Below are 7188 nucleotides of genomic sequence, written 5' to 3'. Positions count from 1 at the left end.
ATGGTTATTGTAAATCTTTAGTTTTTAAGTTTTGTTTAAATTATATCGTATTGTCTATATTTATTATGGTATATTATTATAGTTTTATATAGTATATTATTTAAAAATAGTAATTAACACATTAAAATATAAGAAAACATTGGTGGGGTATAGTAATTACTATTTTCAGTCACTAGTTTTTTGACTATCGACTGTTTCGACTGTTTTCAACCAATAGTTCCCAACACTAGCATTAAGCTAAATTGTGTGTATATAGTAGAATATATAATAGGTGTAGTACATATGTTTAATAAAGTTTTTGTTTATTTTTTACTTAGTTATTATAACGATTAATATGTACATATTTTATTTTAAAATGTTTTTTTATGTTAAAAATCTAAGTTTGATTATTTTTTAATTTTTAGTGAGTTCCTTATTTATTTTTGAAGTCGATTCAATTATTTGTTAAAATATTTTATGGCAATCCCGTTAATTGTTTCGCGATTGCGATTACGTCGCTCCAAAGTGCCATCAAATGATATCATCGTTGTCGTTCCCTCATCGGATGATAAAAACAAGAGTGTCCGAGGGCCACGCCATCCTCACGCTCAGCCACGCCGAAACCCCATCGCTCCGATACCGCGGTCGAAGTTTCCGCGAAATGCGCAAGCGGGAAATTTTCGATTTAGCTCGGCGAATGGCGTTTGACGATTCAGTCTCACCACCGCATCGTACGATCCAAGCCTCGTCGCTCCAGTGAGTTTACCGTTCGTTTCGCGATTTCACGGATCGCCAACGAACAGCAACCGTAAGTTTGGTCGGCGAGAAACGCGCGACAGTCAGTTTTCGCGAGACCCGCTGATTTGGAACGCAGGGGGATTCCGATCGAGATAAGAACGGTGGAGCGAGATCACCTGCAGATTGAATATCGCCGTCAGCTGATCGTAGTTCGCGCGTGTGACAGGACGGAGATAGGGAGGATCACTTTTCATTGACGCTACGGTAAAATGAATCACTATTATTTGAAGAGCCTAATTTAAAGATTCTCGAACATCTAAATATCGTATAAGTTAAATGAAAAAACGAACAAACTAAATTAAACAATTCTCAACATTATTTGCACTGATACTAATATCACATATCAAACTATTAGACCATTATGGGATAAAGTGCTATTTATTTAACCTATTTTAAATGAATTGACGTTCTTTAAATAAATATAGCCGTATAAATAACTACAATAAAACAATTCTGTCATATTTACCATATCAGGCCATAACATTTCAATTGAAAAGTCCTACCATACTAAAACACATTTTTTGCAAAATTAGTTTTTTGAATTCAACACAATTCCCTTCAAGGGTGATACCCTGATTATAGCGACCCTTCAACTTTTCGATACCATTTTTGTAGTACGATTTGTCCTTTGCTTCAAAAGAGGCCTCGGTTTCGGCGATCACCTCTTCATTCAACGAAATTTTTTTCCCAACGAGCATTCTTTTGAGATCTGAGAACAGGAAATAGTCGCGGAGGGTAGATCTGGAGAATACGGTGGATGAGGAAGAAATTCGAAGCCCATTTAATGGCTTTTTGACACGAAGCATTGTTTTGGTGAAGCGGCACTATCTTTTCCTTCAAATGCGGCCATTTTTCGGCGATTTCGTCCTTCAAACGGTCCAATAACGCTATGTATTAGTCGCTGTTGATGGTCTTTCCTTGTTCAAGGTAGTCAATGAAACTTATTCCATGCGCAACCCAAAATACAAACGCCATAATCTTGCTATAATTCGCAAACTAATGATCCGGCACCTGTCAGATTTATACACGCATCTTTTGAGGGTTAGGGCTAACTAAAAAACATATGGATTTAATTCTAGTTGCGCCATCTATGTGTCAAGCCGAGGACTTTTCAATTTACCTGTTATATATGTCAAGAATGGCTTTGCCGTTTGATACATGACCACATGTCCACATGATTTTTTTCGCACTGGAATGGATCCATATTTCATCACCAGTTACAATATGATGCAAAAAACCTTTCCGATTTTACCGATGAAGCAGCATTTCATACTTGACCAAACACCTTCCAATGTCTTTTGGCTTCCATTCATACAACATGAAATGTCCAAGTTTTTAGATCATTCCCATGTTGTTCAAGAGATTAAAAATGGTTTCTTGTGTTACTCCCAATAATTCTGTATACTCTTCTTGCGAATGTATGCTTCTTCTATACGAATTATCATCGAGTAAAACCTTCAAATCCACGCCTTCAATTTTCTTTTAGCTGTTGAACGCTCTTTGTTTTTGGTGTCATATATTGACATCGATTGAGCATGGTTGCAACAAGCTTGTCACACAGCACTTAATAACTTTCAGCCGATTTTCTCTTGAAATTGAAGTAAAAAGGGTAAAACTTCCCACAAATGCGATATACTCGGTATATCGCATTTATGGACTGAATTATGTTTTTTATTAATCATATCAGATTGGCATTTTATGCCTTATTCGAAGTATTGTCCATTGCTAGTCACTACTTTTCCCATCTTCTAAAGAATGGTGTTAGTGTCGCAGGACTTCGAATATTCTTCATTAAATCTCGCCACAGTTGCCAAGTCGTAGATATTCTGACCTCGAACAATGTTAATCTCCTTCTTTCCAAATCGTTTGCTATGATCTCGATCCATGTCTATTTCGGAGCTGTTCCCATCGTCTTCCGTCGAAAAGATCATCATTTAGCCATATAATCTGTGAAGAACTGTTTCATGAGATTCGATCTAAGTGCCTCATGATTTTCTCAGCTTTTGGCAACGTTTCTGAAGAAGAAACACCTTCCCGATAATTGATAGGAGACATATCTCGACAGTTTTAAGTTTACGACAGTGTACAAGTAATTTTACGAAGTTTTCACCTGCTTTTTGAATGCTGTGGTTGATCTACCTACCAAGTAAATCTTTGCTGGTACTACTTAATAGTCTAAGTGTTTCAAGCAACTTCCAAACTTGCTGCCACACTATTCCAGTAGGCTTCCCTTTCTAGTTTTAGCTTTTGACTAACATCTCTATTTAATTTTCGATATTTCTCGAGATCTATTAGTTTTGCTTGTTTTCGATCTTCTACTATCTGCGTTTTATAATCGAACTGGTGGGCATACTTCAGTGACACACTCAACAATTGTTTCATATATTTATGTTTCTCTTGAATCAATATCCGTATCGTTTAGTTGTTTTAGTGCTTGGAATCTAATCCTCTTGGATTTCGCCATGTTAGTTGGTACTTGGGAGAGTAGTTGGAATACAATATTACCCACCAGAAAGTTATTTAATGATGACGATAAACGTAAACTCATTCATTTCCGCATAGACAGACATAATTTTTCTTAAAACTAACAACGTACACATTCACCAATAGACGTAATAATTAAAACACTCAATAAGCCTAATTAATTGTAGTAAAAATGCATAAAACTTGAGAACGGATAACCCCTAGCTCAAATAGATTAACAGTCAGAAGATGATGATTTGATTCTAAATTACAAGTGTGATTATTGAGATTTTACATGATGATAACATTTCTACAAAAATACCTATTTTATCTTTGTATATATATTATATATATATATATATATATATATATATATATATATATATATATATATATATATATATATATATATATGTATATGTGCAAACATATACCATATAAGCCTTTAACATATAATGAAAAAAGTATTATTACTATTTCAGATATTCGCGACTACATATAGTCATAATTTAGTTAATATTATAGCAATTTTTAATTTAATATATAATAATTTCAAAAAAAAATAGAACTCTTATAGTATTGCCAGTGGAGTATACTGTAGTGGAAAGAAGTGGATAATGAAATATTCCTAACACTGAATATTGAAGAAAGTGAAGTATAAAATATTTATCAGTATAACACTTAACAAGAAAATTAATTAGCGTAGTTAATAAGAACAGTGTTATTGAGATTAAGAGTCCCAGCATTTCTAATGCACATAGAATTTGTCTTATCGAAGAAAAACCTGCTGAAACATTTTATGAAGATAATTTTAACATGTTCATTAAAATTAATTTGACAGGGTTATCAGAAAGTTAATTAAAACGATTTAATTATATAAATTTGATGAAGAATGTTTAGTAGCAGGTCTGTGGCTAGAAAAAGTGTAACCAGTGTTGTACCAAAATATCGTGGAATATTTAGTTAAGGAAAAATAGTGATACTCAATAGTCTTTCAGTAGTGTTAGAAATGCATTTTCTTTTGTCTCACTGGTATTCAAATATTGTGGATATATGCTAACTTGATCTGTATTGCAACAAAACTAAACAACATATTCGCAGTTTTTACTGATTTATTATTACATTGAAGAATCGCATACCATCATGAGAATATAACATAAAATTTTTAAAACCTTTTAGCAAAACTTGTAACTGTGGAATGCGACAAAACACTTGACATATCACAATAGACACTATCTATGAACATATGAAAATATTTAAAAAATAGCCTCAATTAAAAATTATTAAGTGCTGTTCAGCACAAGCATAAGACATTGATCAAAACAAGCAAAACACAATTCTAGATTCTTTTCAATGACGTAATTATTAACTTTCTGTTTCTCATCTGAAAACCCTTTAAGTGAAATTACCACTCCCAAAAGATAATAACAAGTACTCATATGTTTTTAACGATAAATTATATTCACTGTTTCAAACAACACTTTTTTTTTCTAATAATCTACCCAATTTATTTTTAATATAATATACTTAAACACACTTTAATTTATATCAGTTATTTTACAAATTAAGTTAATATATCTCGAAATTGTCAAATAATTATAACCCCAAATTAACTGGATATAATTATCATAAATATTTATATCTATTAAGTTAGATTATAAATAATTTTAAAAACTTAAATATTTTCGTAGAATCAATATTTCAACAATAATGTTTTCTCTTCAGTTGAACAATCCCTCATTTTTTCAGGCGTCAAAATAATATTATTGTTCTCGTAAATTGTTATTCTTGCAAAGTTAAGTTCCTCGATGTGTATAGCAATAAACAATTTTTTAAAGTAACTAGAAAGAGAAAACAATGATGCTCTTAATGTACGAGTGTTTATAAAGATTTTAATAAGGTATGAAATGTGTAAAAACAAAAATTTAATAACTATTTTGTTTAAACAAATAGAAATTGCGACTTGCTAGAACGATTATATGGACAACACTGCCTTCATATTTTAATATATATATGAAGTTCTTATGATGCAACATCCAGAGCTGTATCATATAACACCTACAGTTGTAGTAAAACTATTTGAGCATCAACTGTATTTTAGTCCGCCAGTTTGCCTTCCATGATCTTTTAAATTTCAATGTTTTTATCAAAATTTTCATGATTCAGCTTATACGAAACAGTTTTCCAATTTTTAATGTCAGAGTTTAGCCTGTTAACGTCAGAATCTGACAACAGTTTCAAAATATAAAAGTTGTCCCTTATCGTAATTGAGTTTAAAAGAACTGACGAAATATATGTCAAAGTTACTGTATTCTGAACTTGAAAAATAGGAAAAATAGTTTTGCGTAATAAGTGAAATGGTACCTAGCCAATTCACCAATCTTCTAGTGCAGTATTAAAAACAGTACTACTTCAAGCCTTGGCATCAGTATTATCCTATATGGTAATATATTTTAACGTATGACTATAAATTACTTATTTATCTTTTCATTAATATTAACTATGGGAAGGTCTCAATGCAGTTTGTATATGTTTATAATAACACTCAATGCCATAGAAAATGTCAATACCTAGTCCAAACAACAATAATTTAACATATTGTTCCTTATCAAGTTCCTTAAAATAGGTTCTCCGTCTACATTTGATATGATTTAATACGTAATAATCTTTTAATTCTTGTCGAATATTAATGTCAATATCATCGAGTATTATTTTTTTGGAAGTAAATTTTTTGTATTCTAATAAGCAACATTATTACTATAAATTTAGATTTTTAATAATTAGTTTTTCAATGAACTATGTAACTATTACAAAGAATTTTACATAATTTTAAATAGACATTACATAGATCAACCCAGCTTTTGACTAGTAATAAGGGATTAAAATATTTCGATAGATTAATCGAAAGAACATACATATCCTGAAGAATTTTGCTTTGTATCCAGAAGAACAGTTGATTTTATATCAATACTAGCGACCCGCCCCGGCTTCGCACTGGTGCAATGCTGATACTAAATTAAATACACTACAGAAAAAATATGAACGTTGTCTATAAAAACATAGCGGCTTTGCACGGGCATAAAATATATATGCCTATGTCACTCAATGAAAACATGATTAAAATCGATCCAGTATTTTGGGTTCATTCATTACTGCCCTTGGCCTGCACGCATTAAATTTGGAGTAAAACAATTCCTCTTTCCCTATACTTACTATGAAGATTTCCTGCTATCTTTGGAATATCTAAATTCATACAATTTTTATTACATTACACATTTTTAAACGCAAATTTTAAATTTGTAATATCTCCGAAAAAATTTGTTTAATTTACATGCTGTAAGGAACCATATTGATCTATATTAATTGCACACTGTATTTAAGGTACTTAATTCGATAAGGATTAATGCCGTATTGCCGTAAACAATAAAAATGGTTAATGTGGGTTATCCCTAAAAGATAAACATATACCATCGCGGACTTTTTTGTAGACCTTTTTATGGTGTACATTACTGTAGTACATTAATTTGATCTAACTCGTAGGGTTAGGCAGCGTTTAAAAATAGGTTAATTTACGACATCACGTTAGAAACCTCTAAAATTAGCAATGTTGCCTTAGTATATTATACATGTATTATACATATAAACCTTCCTCTTGAATCACTCTATCTATTGAAAAAAGCCGCATTAAAATCCGTTGCATAGTTTTAAAGATTTAAGCGCACATAGGGACATAGGGACAGAAAAGGCGACTTTGTTTTATACTATGTAGTGATATTATCTCAAATCTAGTGCCCCATTACATTTTCATTGTATTCGCCGCCTCTGATAACAGTTCTTGAAGCCCATGATATCTTGATGGCAAAAAGTTTACCAATGATCCAGTGTTACAGACAGTAGTCTCTAAGGTATGGGTATTAATGTTTCTTGAGAGAAAAATAATGTAAAATA

The 7188-nt window shown here is 31.6% G+C and overlaps 1 protein-coding gene across 1 annotated transcript in view; it reads left to right on the top strand.

The window, feature by feature from the left end:
* The first annotated feature begins 692 nt into the window (after positions 1–692).
* Positions 693–7188, top strand: part of AcCoAS (Acetyl Coenzyme A synthase) — a 53954-nt gene continuing 47458 nt past the window's right edge. Inside the window, exon 1 of the mRNA XM_076416499.1 lies at positions 693–981. The gene's annotated coding sequence lies outside the window, so the exon portion shown is untranslated. The remainder of the gene's footprint in view (positions 982–7188) is intronic.

Source organism: Rhynchophorus ferrugineus, unplaced genomic scaffold (genome assembly GCF_030347505.1).
Source record: "Rhynchophorus ferrugineus isolate W39M unplaced genomic scaffold, kcgeb_rfMv2 rfM10, whole genome shotgun sequence".
Taxonomy (NCBI): Eukaryota; Metazoa; Arthropoda; class Insecta; order Coleoptera; family Curculionidae; genus Rhynchophorus; species Rhynchophorus ferrugineus.
This window is presented reverse-complemented; position numbering and strand designations above follow the sequence as displayed.